Below are 24,006 nucleotides of genomic sequence, written 5' to 3'. Positions count from 1 at the left end.
TCAACTTCAGAAAAAAACTACCTTATAAAAATGTAGAAGAACTGAGGCCTACCTACACAGCTGAATCCACTGACCCTGCATCCACAAGATGGCGCTGGCCTATTGGTGAGTTCGGCCGTTGCCGATTCGTGTGCCCGTGAAGCTGGGCACGCAGGCGGCCCGACCGATAGAGGAGCCCGCAAGGTTGCCTGATGCCCCGGGGACATGCAGTGTAGAAGCGGGGGACGCACCTGCATGTTCAGCGGTCTTGCCGGGCATTCGCGGTGCCTCGTGGGTGCGTGAGCTTCTGGAGAAGGTGTGGGCTGTGGGGGAGCCCGAATAGTGGCGGCCTGACGACGTCAGTGTGCCGTCGTCAGGTATCCAGACCCGCAGCCGCACAGGAAAAGGACCCATTGTATCTGAGGAAGAAGAGGAACCTGCTTTGTTGGAATTTACCCAGGAGGAGGAGACTGAAGTTACAGAAGGTAGGCCTCAAAAGATGGTTATGGAACCTGAACTGGATTCTGTGTTTACAGTTTTGGAAGGGATTGCTTATCAAATGGAGAATATGTCAAAACAATTGTCAACTCAAATGACCCAAGGATTTATGGAGGTGAAAACTAAAATGAGTACTTTGTGTGAGGAAATGACAACAATGAAGCAAGAGATGACTGTAGTAAAAAGTGATGTTAACAGATGCATAAAATCTGTTGATATTGTTCAAGATAATTTTTAAAAAAATGAAACCGCTTTTTCTGAGTGTCGAAATCAAGTGGAATGTAACAGAGAAAAAGTGGAGGACTCTTTTGTAGATTGGGGGATTCAAAAAAGGGATTTACTGAAGAAGGTTGATTAATTGGAAAATCAAAGTTGGAGGTATAATGTGAAAATAGTTGGTCTTCCAGAGGATATCGAAGGCTCTGAACCGATAAAATTCTTTAAGAACATGATTCCTGAAGTATTGGGCAAGGAGTTTTTTCCAGAAGGCTTGGAATTGGATCGAGCTCACAGGGCATTGAGGAAGAAGCCACTTCCAGGTCTTTTTTGGGGGAATTTTTTTTCACTCCCTTTTTTTTTCTTTTGTGTTTATTGGGGAGGCTTTGTGATTTTGAAGATTTATAAGGGGGGGCGTTATTTTAAAGTGTGTAAATATATTAACAATTAGTAAGAATGTTTAACTTGAACTTTGCAACCTTTAATGTTCAGGAATTAAATAATCCAATTAAGTGAAAGAGGATATTGGCTTATATTAAAAAAAAATGAAAATTGATATTGTCTTTTTGCAAGAAATACATTTGACTGAAAAAGAACACTTGAAATTAAAGAGAGATTGGGTTGGTCATGTGTTTTTTTCTTCTTTTAATTCTAAGGAAAGAGGGGTAGTAATTCTGATTCATAAGAATTTGCCATTTGAATTGGAATCGTTAGAGGGAAATGCTGGGAGAATTTTACGGGTAAACTCTAAAATTTTTGCTGAATTTTTGACTTAATTTTTATGCACCCAATATAGATGATGAACTATTTATTTCAGAAGCTTTATTATTGTTAACTCAAGCAAATGAAAATATTTTAGTTGGGGGAGATTTTAATTATGTTTTGGACCCTTTATTGGATAGAAATCTGAAAAGTATAAGGAAATCAAAGATGGTGACACAAATTGGCGTGTTGAAGAAAGTTTTAAATTTGGTGGATATTTGGAGAAGGGTCAGTCCTACGGAGAAAGATTTTTCTTTTTATTCTTCATGACATGATTTGTTTTCTAGAATAGATTTTTTTTGGTATCAGCACATTTACAGGGTAGAGTATTGCAGGCTGAATATAAAAGTAGGGTTATATCAGACCATTCGTTATTATTTTTATTATTGTGAAAGTTCAGAAGTAGTACGTTCGTCTTATAGATGGAGGTTTAATGCGATGTTATTGAAAAAAGAGTTTGTTTCTTTATTTTTGACTGAGAATGTTAATTCCGTGGATAGTCATTTTGTATTATGGGATGCCTTGAAAGCTTATTTGAGAGGGCAGATTATTAGTTATTCTACGAAAGTTAAGAAACAATATATGGCAGAATGTTTAATGGTGGAGAAATACATTGCTGAGTTAGAGAAAGACTTTCAGATGGATGTGACAGAAGACAAGAAGGCCACGTTAGCGAAGTTGAAATTATGTTACAATACATTACAAACTTATCAATTTGAGCATTTAATTAATTGATCTAAACAATGTTATTATGAACTGGGAGACAGAGCTCATAAGATATTAGGAGAGGAAGCTGTTCAGGAACTGGAATCTCCTTTTACAGATTTTGAAATTAAGGAAGCCATACAGGGAATGCCAAATGGAAAGTCCCCAGGGGCAAACGGATTTTCTGTGGAATTTTATAAAAAATTTTATGACGATTTATCTACTGTATTTGGAGATGTGTTACAACAAGTTACTGAAGATCAGGTGTTGCCAGAATCTTGGATCAACCCCCTTGCTGGGCTAGAGTGGAAATGGCTTGTATTTCTGAAGTTGAGGTACATCAATTTATATTTTGTTGGAATTTAAATCTGTAATATTGCTGGTATTGAAACATTTGTTAAAGATCTGGACTAAAAGAAATATGGTCTTAGGATCAAAAGGTAAATTATCAATTTTAACCCCATTATATAATAACCAGCTTATTCCTTTTTCAATGTTTAATAATCATTTAAAGGGTTGGGATTCTAAGGGTATAAAGACAATACAGGACTGTTTTGAAGAAGGACAGTTTCTTTTAATCAATTGAGGGAATGATTTGATATATCTGTAAATTCTTTTTTGTGTATTATCAACCTCAGAGCCTTGGTAAAAGATAATTATGGTAGAGAGATGAGTTTACCTACATTGACGAGATTTGAATCTTTGATTTCTTCTATACCAAAGAAGGGTTGTTTCGGTTATGTATCAGTTGTTACAGGATAATATGGATAAACCGGACTGGGAAAAATCTAAACTTAAATGGGAAAGCAATTTAGTGTTTATTTTCCCTGAAGATGATTGGGAAGACATGTGTTATGATAGTGTAACTAAATTGACTAATGTAAGATATGGAATGCTTAATTATAAGTTTTTGCATCAATTATATCTGACTCAGGAGAAATTGAAAATATATGGGTTTAGTAATTTGGATTCTTGTTTTAGATGTGGCTTATGTTCTGGAACTTTTTTACATGCTGTTTGGTCTTGTATTACAGTACAACCATTTTGGGAAGGAATTAAGGTAGTTTTGGAAAAAATATATAAAATTAAATTATCATTAGATCCATCGATTTTTTTTGTGGTTGTTGAGCGATATGGTTTCTTTGAGGGGACTGGGGTTGGATAAATTTCAAATTGCTTTTGTACGTTTAGTGTTATCAGTAGCATGTAAGTTTGCAGCTAGTACTTGGAAGGATAATATAGAGAATAATATAGCACTTTGGCATAATGAATTGTAAGCTTGTATTGTTATAGAAAAATACATAATTTACATGATAATTATTTTTTTTGGTTGATAAATGGTCTCCTTATTTGGAGTACATGCATTTAGATATATTTTGAATTGTTACTAATACCTATAATTTTTTTTTAGTTATATCTTTGGCTCCCCTTAAGGGAGCTGGCTGATGGGGTGGGGTTTTTATGTTTCTATGGTCTTTTTTATGTTTTTTCATTTTGTTGGTTTTCTTTGTATTATATTTCTGTAAAATTAATTTCTGATTGTCATTAGATTGTATGTTATGTTTTTTTATTATTTTTTAAATAAAATTTGAAAAAAAAAAGATCTTATCTACTAACATCTGAAAATTCCAGAATAATTATGTACTGTTCAAAATAAATGAAAGATTTAATTGCAAAGGGGTGATTTTCTTTTACATTCAACTGAATTGGAAGTGGTTGGATATTGTTATCTTAGCAGTGGCATCATCCTGATCACCGATCTATGTGTCTTCCAAGTCACACTTGTGGAAGGGTTTGCCATGTAAGGTCCCCAGGTGTAACTGAAATGGTTTGGAGATGTTCATGCTTAAATTAAAGCGCCAAATCTGCAGACGTCATATTTTAAGTACTGTTTGAGCAGCTGAGTTTCTCCAGGATTGTGTTTTTAGTGTTTAAATTTTAATGTTCATTAAAGTTTTGAAGGGGAATCTTTTAAGGGTATCAGAATTATTCAATACTTCAGACAAAATCTCTATATTAAAACAAGAGTTTCTAATGGTTTTTTAAAAACCATATCATTGGGTATGTTCATAATCCATAATAAAATATGGGCCAAATAAATAACGCTACTCCTAACATCAACTCCAATAGAATGTCGTCAAGGAATGATGGGTCAGACTAGAATGTTGTCCTTTCAGAACAGCTTTTATTTCGTACATTTAATCAGTTCAAATTCGCAGAAATTCTGTTAGTCCTGAATGCTGTCAGTTGACAAAATGCACGACCACTGGGCAATCTTGGCTTCTTTGCATCCCGGGTGTAATTCGCAAGTTGTGTGTGGCCACAGTTCTTTTAACTGTGCTCACTGACCAGTTCCCTGACTGTACAATTCCAAACTTGCTGAAAGAACTCAGCTCGTCTTGTCTGGTCTAGCCTGAGAAATCTGTGCAACTGATTCAAACAGCTCGTGAAATTGCTTGGTTATTTGAAATAAAGGATCTTGTTCCTCTGATTCAGCCGGATTTTGCACGTTTAGTCCTGTAAATTCTGAACCTACCCTGCATTTCACATTCTGCCAAATTTACAATTTATTTTTTGATTCTTGCCACCTGGGTTCTTCAGCTGAATATGCTGCAACAATAAAATAAAATTGTTTACAACGGGCTCAATGGTTGAAGATGGCACTTTATGACATTTGGCCAGATCCTGCTGACACAAACCTATCTTCCCAGATTGCAGTCTTCCTCTCATCGGATCTTGCTGGTGTTCTGATATTGCCTTGACATGCTTTCAACAGTGGTGCAGTGAGGAACCTCAGATTCTGGAACACCCACAACAGTTATTCACAGCCAGCAAAGTTCAGATAGACTATTAAAATTGCAGTGAATGGTTAACATTTTTAAAAATGAACGAAAAGCACAACACACTAAACAGGATTTAAAATATGATTTCTCAGTAAAACAGCTGTGATTTCCAGGTGGTTCAAAGGTGAGGCAATGGACGATTAAAGGAGAGGTGCAGGTCTTTTTATTGTACACTCCTTGCCTGGAACAGGCTTTAAGGAGGAGTGGTGGAAGCAGATGCAGTAGTCATTTAATTTTAATTTTGAAATACAGCATAGTGGAAAGCCTTTTCAGCCCACAAATACAGCCAATTGACCTATAAATCCCATACATTTTGAAGGGTGATAGGAAATCCATGCAGACACGGCAAGGAGGTACAAACTCCTTGTAGACAGCTCCAGTTTCAAACCCGGGTCGCTGACACTGTAACTGTTAGCCTAATTGTGCCTCCCGTAACTGTGTTTAAGTGGCTTCTACAGTAAATCCCCTGTTATCCGGAATCCAAGCAACTGGCAGCCTTAAGCAATTGGCAAAATAGTTACAGAAAATAAATAGGTAAAGCATGCGGGTTTAAAATTGATGCGCCTTGCCATCAGTTCACTAATCAGGCAACACACAATCTCAAGCAACCGGAATATTCACTTATGTGGCATCTACAAATATGTATAGGTGCCGGATAACTGGGGTTTGCTATATTTATATATATATATATATATATATATATAGAAACATGAATGATGTATTGAATAGAATAATATGTATCATATGCAAGAAACAGAGTTTTAGTTTAATTTGAGCATCATGTAGAGCACTGGAGGGCTGTTCCTGTGCTGCACTGTATTTATGTAATGCTGGGTATCTGGCATTTCTCATCTGTCAATAAGCCCTGGACTTCCGGGGTTGAATCACATGTTCAGAAATTTGGTACTGATTAATGCTGTCAGTTTTGATGGGAATCATTGCCAATTCTTTTCATGATTTGACTCGTTAATATTTTCTCATGATTCTGCCAGATGTACTGTAAAGATTAATGAAAAACATCAATGTCACCAAGATCATTCCGATACAAATAACCATAACCATATAACCGTTTACAGCACGGAAACAGGCCCTTCAAGTCCGTACTGGTTCACTTGAACAACTCACTAGCTCCTCCGCAAACTCCTGAGGAAGTAACATTGAGCGCGTACCAGTGAAATATAAATTCAGGGGTGCTGAAACGGTCCGAATGTAATTTGTGAACTTGGCAGAAATGTAAAAAAAAAATGCTGCAAATTGAGATTTTCTATACACACAAATGATTTCTATTTGAGAATGTTCAAATCTGAACCAACTGAGATTTTGATCTGCCCTGGGTCAAGTAAAAATCCCAAAACCTGAGTTTCAGATCGTTATTTTGGCCCAGTGTTCACTTTTGATGGATCATAGCAGTTTTTCGTGGAGATCTGAAAACCCTAGCAGGGTTTTCTCTAAACCTATGTTGGGGGTATTAAACACAAATTCTAATTTACCATTTTAAAAATGACTTAACATTATTCCAGACAAACAATTAAATTATCCCTCATTTTTTCAATTCATTGAATAATCATAAAACATTGGAAAAAAAAATGTATGGGGTCAGGTCTTTCGTCAATGAATGACAAGGTCCTTGCAGTTATTGAAAAACTTCCCATGCTCAAGATGGTTCTCAGTTCGCCTGACAGATGATCTTGATTTTAAATTATTATGTACGGATCTTATGTTTATGTCACCATGGCCACTGTCCGACTTGCTGATTATTTCCTTCATTTTCTGTTTTTATCTGTCATCACAGTTTAGCAATGATATAAAGCCAAAAATATACCATTAACCAAATCCTTTGAGGAGTCTCATTCTGGTTGAGATTGGCACACAAAACTGAATTCCAACTTCATTAACATATTTATGTTACTTGTATTTCACAGTGAAGTTGAAGTGTGAATACAGCTTTCAGGTGCATTTTGGCATTTAATCTATTTCTCATCATGCATTCTTTATAATTTTATTTTACTGTTCCGTGAATATATTAGCCATGGAGAATAGATTCTTGGGAAAGTGAAGGAGCTTGCTTTTCTGCGGTTCGTGCCATGGGGCAGGTCTAATGCCAGCACAGGAATTCTTCTCAATGTCCTCTGTGCAGTGGCATTAACCTGAGGCATCTGATGCCAGCTTTCACTATCTGTGATTGCCCTTCTATTGCACTGCTGGACTTCTCACCAAGTCCAATGGGACAAGGGCAGTCTTTTCCAGGTTTCTAAGATGGGAAACCTGCCACTGACCTCCTGGAGTCAGGTTCAACCTGCCACGAGCTCACCACTTCACATTCAGAGACCAATCGGCACAGAGGTCAAAAGTTATTTTTTGTTATTTATCTAACTTATATATTTTAGATTTAATCAATTTTTTGTATGGGAATGTGTGTTTTAATATTGACGTTGAAAATATTTCTAGAAGTCTATTTTTAAAATGATCCCTGGGGATACTGAATGCTGTTGCAGATGGTCTAAAATTAATGATAGCATCAGGAGGAATGATTTTAGTGGGGCTGGAAGCTCACCAGCTGTCAAAAGCCATCCTGCGACTCCCACTGCTTTGTCCACTGTGCTGACATTCTGTCTGCAGTGTTGGGAAACTGCACTGGATGCACAAGAGGTCAAACAGAATGGCAGAGGGCAAGTGGCCAGTGATTTGGGGGCCAGAGAAAATAGAAATGCACAAAGTCATCCTATTTTCTGTAGAAGTGGTGTATCACTGATAAGGATGACCAGCAAGACCTCAGTGTTAACTGTCAGGATCATCTAAAATCAGCAGGTCTGAACCATTCTCATCTATTTAAAAGTCACCTATCATGAATCTAGTTATTCTGTTTCTGTAAAATAATTGGCCAGTTGGCGTAGCAATTAGCGCCACACCTTACAGTGCCAGCCATCGGGACCGGGGTATATACAGTCTCCCCGTATCTGTGTGGGTTTTCCCCGGTGGCTCCAGTTTCCTCCCACCATTCAAAATGTGCCGGGGATGGAGGTTAATTGGGTGGCACAGACTCGTGGGCCGAAATGGCCTGTTACCATGCTGGATATCTAAATTTAAATTTAAGATTGAAAAATAAATTTAAATTTAGAGTCAATTGTCCAGCAACTTGTCGTGAAGAAGTATATTGAATCATCACAAATCACTGAGCACTCTGCTCAGCTCACTGACAATCCTCACAAAACACAACCCAAACTTCCCATGGAACAAATGACTGTTTCCTCTTTAATTTGTCATGGAACCTGGGGGTGATAAATTACCGAGAAATGGACAGGACCATAAATGTGGGAGGTAGGATCACTGGAGTCTCCCTCCCCTTGCATGAATGTGATCCACTGGGATCGTTGTCTGAAGAGGGTGTGCAAAATCATTGAGGACCCCTTCCATGCTGCACACAGAATCTTTCACCTGCTCCTGTAGGGAAGAGATTCAGGTGTATCTGTCCCACCAGGCTGAGGAGCAGCTTCTTCCCATGGGCAGTGAGAATGCTGTACGTCCAAAGGAACTGCTCACACTAACCATCTGAGACTCTCATATTCATAAAATAATGTTTATTTATTTATTTGTGTGTGTGTGTGTGTGTGTGTGTGTGTGTGTGTGTGTGTGTGTGTTTTATACATACACACACACACACACACACACACACACACACACACACACACACACACACACACACACACACACACACGAGTCCGCATTATGTCTTGTCTGTCTGTATGTGTCTTATGTTTGGTTGTGTGTCTGCGTGATTAGCACTGAGGATTGGAGAACGTTGTTTCATCGGATTGTATTTGTACAGTTTGTCCGTGAACTACTCTTTGCAGATGATGCCGCTTTAGTTGCCCATTCAGAGCCAGCTCTTCAGCGCTTTACGTCCTGTTTTGCGGAAACTGCCAAAATGTTTGGCCTGGAAGTCAGCCTGAAGAAAAGTCAGCCTCCATCAGCCAGCTCCCCACTATGACTACCAGCCCCCCCCCACATCTCCATTGGGCACACAAAACTCAAAACGGTCAACCAGTTTACCTATCTCGGCTGCACCATTTCATCAGATGCAAGGATCGACAACGAGATAGACAACAGACTCGCCAAGGGAAATAGTGCCTTTGGAAGACTACACAAAAGAGTCTGGAAAAACAACCAACTGAAAAACCTCACAAAGATAAGCGTATACAGAGCCGTTGTCATACCCACACTCCTGTTCGGCTCCGAATCATGGGTCCTCTACCGGCATCACCTACATCTCCTAGAACGCTTCCACCAGCGTTGTCTCCGCTCCATCCTCAACATTCATTGGAGCGAAGTACTCGAGATGGCAGAGGCCGACAGCATCGAATCCACGCTGCTGAAGATCCAACTGCACTGGGTAGGTCACATCTCCAGAATGGAGGACCATCGCCTTCCCAAGATCATGCTATATGGCGAGCTCTCCACTGGCCACCGTGACAGAGGTGCACCAAAGAAGAGGTACAAGGACTGCCTAAAGAAATCTCTTGGTGCCTGCCACATTGACCATCGCCAGTGGGCTGATATCGCCTCAAACTGTGCATTTTGGCACCTCACAGTTCGGCGGGCAGCAACCTCCTTTGAAGAAGACTGCAGAGCTCACCTCACTGACAAAGGATAAAGGAGGAAACACCCAACACCCAACCCCAACCAACCAATATTCCCTTGCAACTGCTGCAACTGTGTCTGCCTGTCCCGCATCGGACTTGTCAGCCACAAACGAGCCTGCAGCTGACGTGGACATTTACCCCCTCCGTAAATCTTCGTCCGCGAAGCCAAGCCAAAGAAAGAAAAATTTGTACAATCAGATGAAAATACACTGGACTTAAAAATATATGCCATTTTAATGCCAAGTTCTCTGCTTTTGCTTTACAATTTGCACCCAGAATTTAACTTGCTGAGTTTCATTCTTATAGATGGTAAATTGCTCAAAGAAAATTTTAAACTGTTATGTTATAATTTTTAAATTTTACTTTTCCACACTATTTTTTCCCTTGTATATCAATCCTCTTCTTATTCACACTGATGTTTGCCGGTTTAATTTTTCAGTCTGTTTCATATGTTAATTCGCATTAGTTGATCGTCTTTTGATCTTGTTGTCCAGCCATATCCCAGTTGTTCCATTGCCCTCAGTGCATCATTATTTGCTGTATTTCCTGCAACTTGCCCAACTACTCGATGCTTGGACGGAAAATGTCTAAATAACAAGGTGCGCTGTGAGGTGCCCTTTGAACAAATTCTCTGCCATTAATTCCTCCAATGTTGCTTGCTTCCTGGAATATCAAAGCACATCAGAAGTCTTTGCCTCTATCTGACTGCATAAGTCTTTATAAATTCCATGAATAACTGAGCACAGAATACCTTTCCCCATCTTGCATGATTACAACTTCATAAATAACTGAACATGCAATAAGTGCTCTTTTTTATTTATTCAAATAATGTCACCGGTGAACACTAGAAACCCCATTTCTTCATCAAACCATATTCTGGAAGTTTAAATGTGTATGTTCACAATCTGAATCTTTGATCCTGTTCCTTTTAAAGACTGCAGATGTTAGGATCATAGAATTTGTCATAACTGGAATTTGTTTTGGATGACTTGTTTTTATGGATAGTTATTAAACATAAAATGAGAATAATTAATTTTATTTGACCATCATTAGATAAAATAATTTAAAATTCCTTTGAATTTTTAATGTTTTAAATTTTAAAATGGTAATTACAATTTTTTCACATATTTTACAATCTTTAGAAATTTCTAATGAATGTAGTGCCACAGTAGAGGTGGGCTGATGACATCACAGTGTACTCCAGGTTGAGGGAGGTCATATGCTCAAATGAGAAATGTCTGTTCCAGTTTCAGCCAACTCTGTGGATTTTGGAAGTGTATGAGCAGCCTGTAGTCAGTTCTCCTGATGTCAATAGGCAGTTCCTTTAAATCACTGGTTTTCCAACTGCCCCCCTTAACTCACATACCACCTTAAGTAATCCCTATGCCATAAGTGCTCTGTGATTAGTAAGGGATTGCTTAAGGTGGTATGTGAGTAGGAAGAGAAGCTTCAGAATCACTGCTCTAGATATCCACTTGTTACTGAAATATTTTGCTTGAGAAAATTTGTCATAGGCCCATTTCCTTTGGAGTTATGAAACCATGCACATAACGAGTCAATTAGGTACGATCAAAACAGTGGTTTTCAACCTTTTTCTTTGAAATAACCTTTCAACATCTACTCTGTCCATGCCTTTCAATGTTCAAAATGTTTCTCTCTTAAATTCAAACAGTCCAAGGGCTTTCAAATGCTCTTCAAATGATAACCTTTTCATTCCTGGAATCATCGTAATCAACCTCTCCACGTTAGTACATCTTAATATACATAAACAAGAATGTCATAAAAGATCAAGCCATATGCTAAGCTTCTGACCAAAAGTTTAGTTGAAGTAGTTTTTCGGGTGTGACTTATGCTGAAGTGGTGGAGAAGCGAATGGAGAGAATCTCTGTTCGAGCTTTGGTGGCTGGAAATGCTTTGGGTAGCTGTGGAGTAATTCAGAAACAAATGGAAGAGTGGCGAACTCGTGGGGTTTAGTGATCTTCGAGGAGTTTGAGTGATGGGAAGGAGAGAAGCCATGGAAGGACTGGAAAGCAATGATGAGAATTTTAAAATAAAGGAAATTCTGGGTGAAGGGTCATTAGAGTTTGATATGAATTAAGATGTGGCTAACAGAGTTAAGGATAACTTTGAATTATTGGATGATATAAAATGCCAAGTCATTTCATGCAAGATGAATTAGCAGCAATGAGAATTATGTACCTCAATTTAAGGTGGCTGATTTCAAATATAAATTGATCCCCTTGGCTTTGTAATGTACCAATTCTGTCAAGGGATTTTAACAGAGTATAATCCAATTCGTATCACAGAGACTATGGATGGATGTGGATCTTTTCCCATTCAAAAGGCAACATTTCTGATCTGTTTTGGTTCCAGTGGTGCAATGGCATCCCGGATTTTTGAACAATGCAATAATTCCACAATTTTTAAATGAAAGACAATTTGGGAATGGTTCTCTTAGAAATGGCCAAGATAATGAACAGCTTTGAAAAGATAATTGGGAAACATGGCTTTGCGTTATGTTATAACAAACAGAAGTACACATGTCCAAAGCAGAGAAATCTGATTTCAGGCCTGATGGCAGGAGGCTTTCTTCTTCTGCACATTCTGTATGTTCAGGCACTTCATCCCAACTTGTCCACACTGACCAAGTTGGTACGGGAGACATTGCACTTGCTTGCTTTTGGACTATATCCTTCTAAGCTTTTCTTATCCATCTCTTCAAATGCCTTTCAAGCGTGTAAGGTTGTTGAGCCAAATCTATTTTACAAAATGAATGCTGTTACATGGATGACCATTTACAAATTTATGATTATTGTATTTCAATGAAATATATGACTTGTAAATATAGATAAGGAACAGTTTAAGAAATTTAATGCCAACTCAATATCACTATATCAGGAAACAACTGTTTATTAACCACCACCCACCCCTACCCTGTTGGGAAACTAGAATCAAGATGTATATTAATTAGGGAGGAGGTGAAATGTTTATAAGGTTTGCCTCCAGCCAACTACAACCCTCAATGCAATAAAATCATTTGGACCAGCTTTTATAAGATGCCTTGTGTTTGAAAGGCTAACAAGTTACATGGATGTTCTGCATCGAGAGACTTTGCTAAATTAAATTACAACACAAACTAACAATAATAGCAAGTGACCTCCAGCTTAGCTGCAGCTATATTTAATTTGTAGCAGCCCATCAAATGGTACACTCGGTCAACAACATGATTAAACTTAAAGAGGCTTGTAAATTACATGGTATGTGTTGCTTTGATGTTTTTTCCCCCTCTCTTTTGAGGATTGCACCACATCAGATTAAATTCCAAGAACTATTGTGAAGGCCAGTTGAATAGAAATACAATTTGCATGTTTCTACTTCAAAATGGTGTGCTGACAGAAATCAAAAATATTCTTACAATTTTTGCTGAGATCTGCTTGCAAAAGAAGTGTGCAAACCATATAATTTGGGTGCCTCTCATTATTTTCAATCGCAGCTCAGAAGAGTTTCATGAATTAAATATTAGTGATATTGAACAAATATTATTTTGATTCAAGCAGCAGAAACCACAGTGCAAAAAGCATGGGTAACAAATATCCATAGAGAATGAAATAAACAGAAATCAAACTAAGGCCCTTTCAGGTGGCCAATTGCCCTGCATGTAAAGGCAATATGCGGCTGTTTTGAGGCCACCTGAATGTGCAGGAGGCGCTCTTGAGGCGAGCTATGTAACCCTCTTCCGAGAGGGATACTCGGCTCCACTCTATAGCTCCCCCAGCCACCTGAATGCAGCGGGCTGAAAGCGGATGTGAAAGGGTCAGGCTGCTGATCACAGCTAACAATGGGCAGGAGCCGGAGTGGTGTCAGAGCCGCATCCTGTGCAGCTGTGTCCTTCAGGTGGCCAGCGTTGCGCTTTAAACGCTGCCACCTGAACGGCAATGTAAAGGGCCGTTTCTGCTTCTTCAGGCGCGTTCTTGGCGTAGAATGCACCTGAAAAAGCCTATTGATTCTGGCCAAGACTATATGGATGCGATTTTTATAATTTTATAAGAAATCTCTTAAATTCTGCAAGGATTTTTAATTAATCTTTCGGTCCTCAAGAGTTGGCTATTCCAAACCTTTTCTTGTTCAACCGTAAATATTAAATATTGTTTCCAATTTAATGAAATATAAGATTCTGGTGGTGTCGTTCCTGAGAGGATGCTTCTGGAAGGAAAGGATTGAGAATGGGACTTTGATCACCAGGTGAGGATTTAACCATTTGAGGCGGAGAGACAGCTGAAATTTTACTCCTGATGGATTGTGAATCTTTGCAATTCTCTGCTCTAAAGACCGGTGCATGTTGTGTCATTATGTAGACAATTGAAATCAAGGAGACTTCAGGATTATATGCTTCAGGTAGAAAATGGAAGTGGGGCTAATGATCAGATCATCCATAATTTTCATTAACAGCAGTTCAAAGTCAGGTTGTTTGTCTGATTCCTCAACTCCCTCTCCAACAGATTTAAGTGGGCATAAGTCGCAATAAACTTTTGAGTTTATTTCACTTTATTAATTCATTGGATTGTAGATGGTAATTCAGACTTTATTCTTGTGTTTAAACCTCTATCAGGTAGTACTATGGAATGTTCCAAAAGCCAGAATGCTTTACTTATCATCACACTTTCATTTTAAATGACCCTCATGCCATTCAATTTGCTGCCTTCTGAAGACCTCCCTCAAAGACCACCTAAAGGAGCCAGCCTCTCTTATTTGTATTAATATCATCATCTCATTGTGTAAGTAAGTGATGTTTTCTCTTTGTATTGAATAAAGTGGAAGTTAAACACAGTAATAGAGTTACTTTAGTTTTACTGGAAGATTATGTAGAAAATAATCAATTTTGAAAATCTGGGACATGAATTTAAATTGCACTGCGCCATTTATTTTGTGCTCAGTGATTGAAAATGCAGGTACTCCAGAGAAAAATGTGGTACAGTCATTTGTAGGCTGTCTGTAACACTCAGGGAATCATGGTTTTGTGTCTCCAATTTCCATGTCAAGTCTACATCAAATGACGCTGTTTGCAGACATTACTTCTAGAACATTGCGGGCTGAATGTATTGGGCAACTCTTGCAAAATTGATATCTGTGGGCTAAATGCAGAGTAGGCATTTGAAGACGTCAATTAACGTGCAATTGTTAATGATTATTATAAAACACACTGTACAATGTACATATGCACCAAAATTCTTGCTGCAGCCTGACAGATATTTGAAAAGAAGAGCTATTATCATAGCAGCAAAGTTAGCGTAGCAGGGTGGCACAGTTAAGCATTGCGGATAGTGCAACACTGTTATAGCGCAGGACCATGATTCAAATCCTTCCCTGTCTGTAAGGAGTTTGTATGTTCTCCCCGTGAATGCTTGTGTCTCTCCCTGTTTCATCCAGATACTGTGGTTTCCTCTCACCGTTCAAAATGAACCGGGGTTGTAGGTCAATTGGGTATAATTGGGCGGCACGGACTCATGGACATACAACAAGGTAACAGGACCTCTTACCATGCTGCATGTCTAAATTTAAAATTAAAGAATATTAAATTTAAATGTAACCTTATTGAATTAAATAAAAAGAGAGAGTAAAGAAAAAAAAAGAATAAAGAAAAAAAGAGACTTGCAATAGTGTAGAATGTCCTTTGGTGCGATTATTGATTTGCTAAGGGGAGGTTGATGAGTCTGACGTGACCAGGGAGATTGTGGCTTAAAGAGTTCCTAGATTTGGACATCCATAGGCCAATCCAAGAGTCTTATGAATATCCCTATTGTACCAACCTCCACCACCATCCCCGCCAATGCATTCCAGGCACCCGCCACTCTGGGTTAAAAAAAAACATACCTCTGACATCTCTAAACTTTCCTCCATTCACCTTAAACCAATGTCCTCTGTTTTTTTTTCTGTTTGTAGTAGGAAAAAAATGTGCTGGCTGTCCACCCTATTTCACCTTTCATAATCTTAGATTCCTTTATTAAGTCATCTCTCATTCTTCATTGCTCCAAAGAGAAAAGTCCATAATAACTCTGAACTCACAAGACAACATGCTGGACCTTTGTGATGACAAAATGAAATTGACCTGAACCATAACAATAACCCCCTGACCTGTCCAGTATCCTTCATATTTTCTGTCATTTTTTTTTAATTTCAAAGTTTCTTTGGCTTGGCTTCGCGGACGAAGATTTATGGAGGGGGTAAAAGTCCACGTCAGCTGCAGGCTCATTTGTGGCTGACAAGTCCGATGCGGGACAGGCAGACACGGTTGCAGCGGCTGCAGGGGAAAGTTTAGTAGAGCTTTAATTAATGTAAGCTTACTTCAACTGGTGCTCATCCCTCAGAAAATTAATCTGCTCTCTTAGCTGATGCAGTCTATGAACAACATTATTGGTCTGGCTGCATTCATTATCATGGGAAATCAATGTACTTTTGATGCCAATGTTGCATCAAGTGTTAATCGCCCATCCAATTCCTCCACTCATTTATGGAAACTCTCGACTTCAGATCCAACTGTCTCTCAGAGCTGTGAGAGCTGAAACAGCAGCACACAATTATTCCTGCAAGATCTGTTGGTTGCACTCGTTGAGTGAGAAAGAGATTGTTAGCTGCATAATGCAGCTGGATGGATCCATGTCTACATTATGACTAAAGGAGAACCAATTGGTTGTTTAATCTATTCATTTCACACTGTGCTCAGCAGGTCAGCCTGACACAATTGATGGAATGTTTCATAATCTGCACTGCAAGAGAAATTTTCCCATGTGGACTTTGAAAAATCATTCTCTCGAGTTTCTCATTACTGCTATTCTTTAAGTAGGAATAATCCGTCTGGAAAAGGTTGAATCGTGAACAGACTCAATTTGACAAAAGTTTTGAAGGAAAGTCATCTCTTCACTGCCAAACTGCAAACATTCTGCGATGAACGATCTCTCACATGTATTTTACAAAGTTCTTTCAGAAGGAACTGCTGACAATAAAGTTCGAAGGAACAGCAACTGAGCGATCAACCTCCTAAATCGGAATTCTAACTCTGGTGTCAGGTTGGAAGAACTGATTTTTGTCTCTTCTGAAGTATGCTGAATTAAGTACAGATACATTTGGAGAGTGCGGTTTTAGAACAAGAACTAGGTAATCTATCTCGCTGTGTTGTGTCACTGAAGAAGCCACCGGTTTAGGCCTTCCTCAATACCGTGAATGTTTATAACATTTTACGTTTCATTTGGATATTGGTTTCATTTTTAGAAGCTATTATGGTCAACTAATACAGTCAGTGGGATGTTTCACATATAGGTTGTATTCAACAATCAAAGGTTTTTTTGAATTTTTTTTTAAGATAATGATCTTAAACTGATGCCCTCTGCTGACCAGATTCACAGATTTACTTTCATCAATAATTGATATGGTCATGCATATTTTCATAAAAAAAACTCTTTTGGAATATTTGGCCCTTTGAGCTTTTCCAAGTTCTGAGTAATTCCATCAATTCATTTCCCCACTTATTTCCCCATAACCTATTCTCTATCACATGTCATCAACTTCTTAATTCTCCTACCAGCCACCAATAGCAGAAGTACTTTACAGTAGCCAATTAAATTTCCAACCAGCTCATCCACCATTGAGAAGGAGGTAAAGGAGCCTGAAGATGAACACTCAGCGGCAAAAGGACAGATTCTTTCCCTTTTCCATCCGATTTCTGAATGGAGAATGAACCTCAGACACTGCTTCACTTGCTCTTATTTTTGCAATAATTTTAATGTAATTTTAGAGCAATATTTGCCCTGTAATGCTGCCGCAAAACAACCAATTTTCTGACATGTTCCTGACGATAGATCACAATTTTGATTTTAGGGAAGTGGATGGAAACCAGGGAACTCCGGCGAAACAATTGCACTTTCAGTGAATACATAACAATCCCGTGAAGACAGGCATGGAGGCCTGGATTGAACTCGGCTCAATGAAGCCATAAAACTCCAGGATTACCTGTTGCACCATGTTGACACCCTTCAATGGTCCAGGGATTGGCTTCAGAAGAGGTGACATTAAAGATAGTTGTCTTCACTAATTCCAGTGATTCAGGTGGACATGAGATCTCACTCCATGACCTTTTGGACAAATAGACCATTTCTTCATGTCTTGACTGCTATTCCATCCTCATTGAGTGGCTCTTTATTCCATTTGCTATCCACATAAAATTACTGTGACTTCCATCTTCTCCCCCCTCCAAAACAGCATACTTCTAAAATTATTTTGAATAATATGAAATGCTTGAGAAACTAGAGAAATATGTTTAACACATAAATGCAGCTCGTTCTCCAAGGCAGATCAACTTCAAGAATAATGTTTCTTTAGATTATGTATGATTCAATATAATTGGCTACACAGATTATACATTACTCCTCAGAAATTAAAAGAAGGGTACCCAACAGCTTCGGAGAGATGTTTTAATTGCAAACGAGATCGGAACAACATTACATGCAATTTGGACATGCTCAAAAGTAAAAACTTTCTGGGAAGATCTAAACCTAATATTAAACAAAATCACAAAAAATAATATACCAAAAGATCCAAATTTTTTTTCTGTTAAATAATATAAAAGACAAAAAAAACCTAAAATTAGACAAAGCCCAAATAAAATTTGTTATGATTGCACTTGCCATAGCCAAAAAATGTATTATGATGACCTGGAAATTGGAAACAAACCTTAAAATACAACAGTGGTTTACAGAAATTCCATTAGAAAAAATTACATATAATCTGGAAACCAAACATAAAATATGTCGGAGAATGCCGACCGCAAACCTCCATCTCGTAAAACAACATAATTATGAGCACAATAAGATTTAAATATGTGAAAGTAGATGATACAATTTTTTTCTGGTTATTTCTTTGTTTTAAGTGTTTTATCATTTATTGATTTTTGATGAGGGTGGGGAAGGGGAGAGAGGAAATGGAGAAAAAAAATGTCATTATGTATATATTGATCATTTGTGGATGTTGTTATTGATATGACTCAGTGCAAAAATAAAAAATAAAAGAATAATGTTTCGAGATACTCCATTCAATAGAGTGAAAGAGAGGCAACATCAACTACAGCTGGTAAAGAAATTTGATTCAGGAAAAAATATAATAAAAGATTATGTGATTTTGAGGATTTTATCATGTTGCCTTTCAACCTTCTGATCTCGGGAAAGCAGATGATCAGCCATGATCTAAAATGGCGGTGCTGGCCCAAATGGCCTACTCCAGCTCCTATTGTCTATTGTCTATTGTCTATTGATCCAGCCGATCCAATCTCTCCTGATAACTCATGGCAAGCATGCTATCTACCTTCTTCATCTCCCCGTCTACTCAGGTTGCCACTTTCAAGGAATGATGTTCTTGTACACCAGGATCCCTCCCCAGAGCCCTGCCATTCACTGAACTTTTCCTGCCCTGGTTTACATTTCCAAAATGCTTCACTATTTGCCATTCCTTTGATTGCTTTCCCAGTTGATCAATATCTTTTGTAGCTTTGGACAACCTCAGGTAAAAGGGGAAAGGCTTTGAGATGATTTCTTCACTGAGAGTGGTGGGAGTGTGGAACGAGCTGTGAACTGAAGTGGTGAAGGCGGGCCCCACTTCAATTTGTCAGAAGAATATGGACAGGTACACGGATGGGAGGGGTATGGAGGGTGATGATCAGGGTGCAGGTTAGTGGGACTAGGTAGAATAATAGATCTGCATGGACTAAAAGGGCCAAAGGATCTGTTTTTGTGCTGTATTATGTTTTTACTGTTTGCTTTACCACCAATTTGGTGTTAATACACCAACTTAGTGATTGTTCCACCTACATTATCATCAAAATTATTAATAGGAGTCACAGCACTGCTTGCATCACTGGTTACATGCCACAAAGAATCCTCCATTCCTACTTTTTTCTTCCTGCCACCAAGCCAATTTTGTTGCCAATCGGCTAGCTCACCCTGGATCCTTGTGCTTTAACCTTTCATGCCAGCCTTCTATGTTGAACCTCATCAAAGAACTTCCCAATTTTCACACAGACAAAGTTTACCATCTGCTCTCATCAAACATCTTGATCATCTCATAAAAACTCAAATTGGTGAGACTTGACTAACCCTAATCAGTCCTTGCCTTTCCTTACATCTTCGTACGTCAGTCCCTCCAACATTTTCTCCTTTGAAATGTGATATGCTTTTGAATATCTCTTCCCTCCCACAAACTCACAATCTGCACTGTAAATAAAGACGAGAGGCATTAATTTGAGAACTCACCGATTTCCTATGTAGATTGCCACATTGATCCTCAAGGGGATCTATTCTCTGCCGAGAAACCTCTTTTACTCTTAATATACTTACATAATCTTTTAGGGTTGTTCTTTATCTTATTTTTCTAATTACCTTCTTAAGTGTACTCCAACATCCTTTATACTATTTATTGGATGAATTTGATCCCAGCTGCTTATCCCTGACATATGTCTCTTGTTTTCCCACCTACCCTCAAATGCCTCTTCAGCAACTGTTCTTTGATCTTATCAACTTTGACAACTCTCACAGGAATATCAGCCCTGAACTCTGCCTATCTCACTTTTAAAAGCCTCTCATTTTCCCCACTTCCCTTTACCTGCAAAAAATCTCTCCCAATCAATTTTGGGAATTCTTGTCTGATGCCATCTAAACTAGGTTTGGACTTTAACTTGAAGGCCAGTGCTACCTTTTGCCATGACTCTCTTGAAACTAATGGTATGAAGGTCACTTGTCCCAAGATGCTCTCCTATCAACAAGTCAATCACTTGCACAGGCTCCTAAGAGGAGGTCATATCTGTGACCCTACCCTTTTTTCCCAGAGCCAGCCACATTTACTTGTGTAAGTGTAACAATTTTATTCCACAGCACCAAGGCAATCTTGGTCAATATTAGGGAAGCTAAAGTCTCCTGCTAGTGCAACCCTGTTACTCCTACACTTCTATTCATGATTATACTACATTATGTATTCCTCTGGTGGTTGTCTCCGCTCCATCCTCAACATCCATTGGAGCGCTCACACCCCTAACGTCGAGGTACTCGAGATGGCAGAGGTCGACAGCATCAAGTCCACGCTGCTGAAGATCCAGCCGCGCTGGATGGGTCACGTCTCCAGAATGGAGGATCATCGCCTTCCCAAGATCGTATTATATGGCGAGCTCTCCACTGGCCACCGTGACAGAGGTGCACCAAAGAAAAGGTACAAGGACTGCCTAAAGAAATCTCTTGGTGCCTGCCACATTGACCACCGCCAGTGGGCTGATAACGCCTCAAACCGTGCATCTTGGCGCCTCACAGTTTGGCGGGCAGCAGCCTCCTTTGAAGAAGACCGCAGAGCCCACCTCACTGACAAAAGGCAAAGGAGGAAAAACCCAACACCCAACCCCAACCAACCAATTTTCCCTTGCAACCGCTGCAATCGTGTCTGCCTGTCCCGCATCGGACTGGTCAGCCACAAACGAGCCTGCAGCTGACGTGGACTTTTTACCCCCTCCATAAATCTTCGTCCGCGAAGCCAAGCCAAAGAAGATGTATTCCTCTAATTCCCTCTGTCTCTTGGGGCCTTATAGTAGCACATCAAAGTAGTCCTTCCTCTTCTTTTAAATTGAGAACTTCTGAGCATATGGCTTTGCTGGACATTGGCTGGGGAGCCTCTGCAGCTCGTGGATAGATTCTCAACAACTTGAAGTTAAAACTATACTTCAAATGCAGCCATATTTGTATCGAGATAAGTCCATCAATCTTTTATAGTCTGTGGTCGGTGTCAATTGTGCAGAAAGAACTGATGTAGTACTCACCATGGGATTTCTATTTGAAGCAGAAAAAGTTGTCAGCATGTCTTCATCCACGGGTTTAGCAGCTCATCTAACAATATTCTATCCAAAGCAACTTTTCTTTTGCTTATAAAGGCAATAAAACACACTACATTACCTGCACACCTTGCTTTATCAACCTGTAGTGCTTTAAAAAAATTTTACGTTTAATTTTTAAAACATTTAGACATACTAGCCCTTTTGGCCAATGAGTCGATGCTGCCCAATGACACCCAATTGACCTACAACACCCACCCCCCCCCCAACCCCGTACATTTTGAAGGGTGTGAGGAACCCAGAGAGTCTGAAAGGAATCGTCACAGACATGAGGAGAACATACAAACCCCTTACAGACAACCTTGGGTTCGAACCTGGGTTGCTGGCACTGTAATGCTATTGTGCTAACCTCCAACTGTGCTGTCCACTTGGAGAATAAATGAGTGATTAATTAGCCATTTGGTACACAAAACCCTGTTTTTTAAAAAAATTCAGTGCATTTTAACAAAATGTATATAAATTTTCAATATTTCCTATGATATTCATTGAGCTGCAAATTGAAGTATTTCAATATTACATAATGGCATTAGTTTAAAGTAAAAGAGTTCAGTTAATGCTCAGTTAGGATAGCTAGATTAGAGCTTGATTGGGTTAGCTTGATGAATACAGTACAGTATTTTACTTTCAAGTATATCTGTATGTGGCCAAACTTATTAATTCAACAGCAAGTTGAATATATTTTGATTTCATCTGAGGTTTTCCTCATTGCTTTTGATTCTTCTGTTAAGAAATCTCTTGGTGCCTGCCACATTGACCACCGCCAGTGGGCTGATATCGCCTCAAACCGTGCATCTTGGCGCCTCACAGTTTGGCGGGCAGCAACCTCCTTTGAAGAAGACCGCAGAGCCCACCTCACTGACAAAAGGCAAAGGAGGAAAAACCCAACACCCAACCCCAACCAACCAATTTTCCCCTGCAGCCGCTGCAACCGTGTCTGCCTGTCCCGCATCGGACTTGTCAGCCACAAACGAGCCTGCAGCTGACGTGGACATTTACCCCCTCCATAAATCTTCATCCACGAAGCCAAGCCAAAGAAAAGAAAGATTATCTGTATGTGGCCAAACTTATTAATTCAACAGCAATTTTGATTTCATCTGAGGTTTTCCTCATTGCTTTTGATTCTTCTGTTAAAAACAGACAGTTATTGCTTTCAAATACTGCTGATGAGCCCGCTGGCGACACCACTCCAGCGACCCCAATCCCGGCACCACGGCGGTCATGCCGGATGGTCAGACCCCCTGACCGCTACAGTCCTTAACCTACCCCTTCCTTTCATTCTCTCCCTCGTTTTTTTGTTTTTTTTCCAGGGTCAGTTCTCCGAGAAGGGGTGAATGTGATAGTACAGATCTATCACCAATGTATATAGTGTATATAGTTACAGTATCTAGACTATGCTTACAGCGATTGGCTGAGAGCTAAGCCACGCCTACTGTCTGGGCCTTAAAGGGTTGTGTCCCTAACCAGGTCAGATCATTCCGGACTGGTCGGCCACCTGTGAATAGCTCCTGTCTTTTGCTAATAAAAGCCTTGGTTTGGATCAACAAGTCTTTGGTTCTTTCTCTACAAACAGCAAGTTGAATATATTTTGATTTCATCTGAGGTTTTCCTCATTGCTTTTGATTCTTCTGTTAAAAACGGACAGTTATTGCTTTCAAATACTGCTTGCCAAAGAGCTTGAAACCTTATTTCCCATTATCATTTTCGGATATGTTTACTTTTGCCATGCTCCTGTTATTTTCTGCTGGCAGGATAAATTGTAATTGCTAATAGATTCATCAAGTTATTTAGGGCAAAATGTGTCTACTTTTACCTTTATGTCTGTTCCAGTCTTTTAACAAGAATCATCCAATTAGTCCCATCCAATTAGTCCCATCCAATTACTCCCACTCCTCCACTCTGCCTGTAAATTTCACTTCTTAAAGTGTGTTCCCAATTCCTACTTGTAAGTCACCGCTAAATATCCACAGGAATTCCTGTGGAATTCTGCTTTGTCTTTGGAAATTGGAGAATCACAGTGTTTTAAGAACACAAGGATGGATGGTTCCATTTAAACCATGGCTTTGACTCACTTTGAGGGGAATACTGAGCCTTGTAAAGACAGAGAGGAATTTTTAAGTAAATGTTCAAAGATCTTAAAAGGTAGCAGAGGGAGATCAATAAGATTTCAGATTTATCGTCAGAGAACATGCATGACATCACATACAACCCTGAGATTCGTTTTTCTGTGGACGATGCAGAGTGACTACTGATTGGACATGCAAAAAAAAATGTGCTCAATGTACACGTAAACAAATAATGAAATAAGGTGACTAAAATTGTATCCAGAATATTTTTATTTATTATTAAATCCTGAGGTTTACAATCTGTGAATTTATGCTGTATACTACAAGAAGACTTAGGTGTCAGCTTGAATATCAGAGTTTGCACTGAAGAGGACACAGACAACATT

At 39.1% G+C, this 24,006-nt stretch overlaps 1 protein-coding gene across 22 annotated transcripts in view; it reads left to right on the top strand.

Annotated features, from left to right (window-relative positions):
- Positions 1-24,006, top strand: part of ptprt (protein tyrosine phosphatase receptor type T) — a 1,055,968-nt gene that overhangs the window by 168,960 nt on the left and 863,002 nt on the right. For 7 of the 22 annotated variants that reach the window (XM_069884018.1, XM_069884013.1, XM_069884015.1 and 4 more), the window contains one exon: positions 14,253-14,418. The exons of 12 other annotated variants lie outside the window; for them this stretch is intronic. The gene's annotated coding sequence lies outside the window, so the exon portion shown is untranslated. Of the gene's footprint in view, positions 1-14,252; positions 14,423-24,006 lie in introns of all 22 variants that reach the window. 3 more of the 22 variants (XM_069884026.1, XM_069884021.1, XM_069884014.1) reach the window with 1 other exon arrangement.

Source organism: Narcine bancroftii, chromosome 6, assembly GCF_036971445.1.
Source record: "Narcine bancroftii isolate sNarBan1 chromosome 6, sNarBan1.hap1, whole genome shotgun sequence".
Lineage (NCBI taxonomy): Eukaryota > Metazoa > Chordata > Chondrichthyes > Torpediniformes > Narcinidae > Narcine > Narcine bancroftii.
The sequence above is the reverse complement of the archived record's forward strand: the minus strand, read 5'-3'. Positions and strand labels throughout refer to the sequence as shown.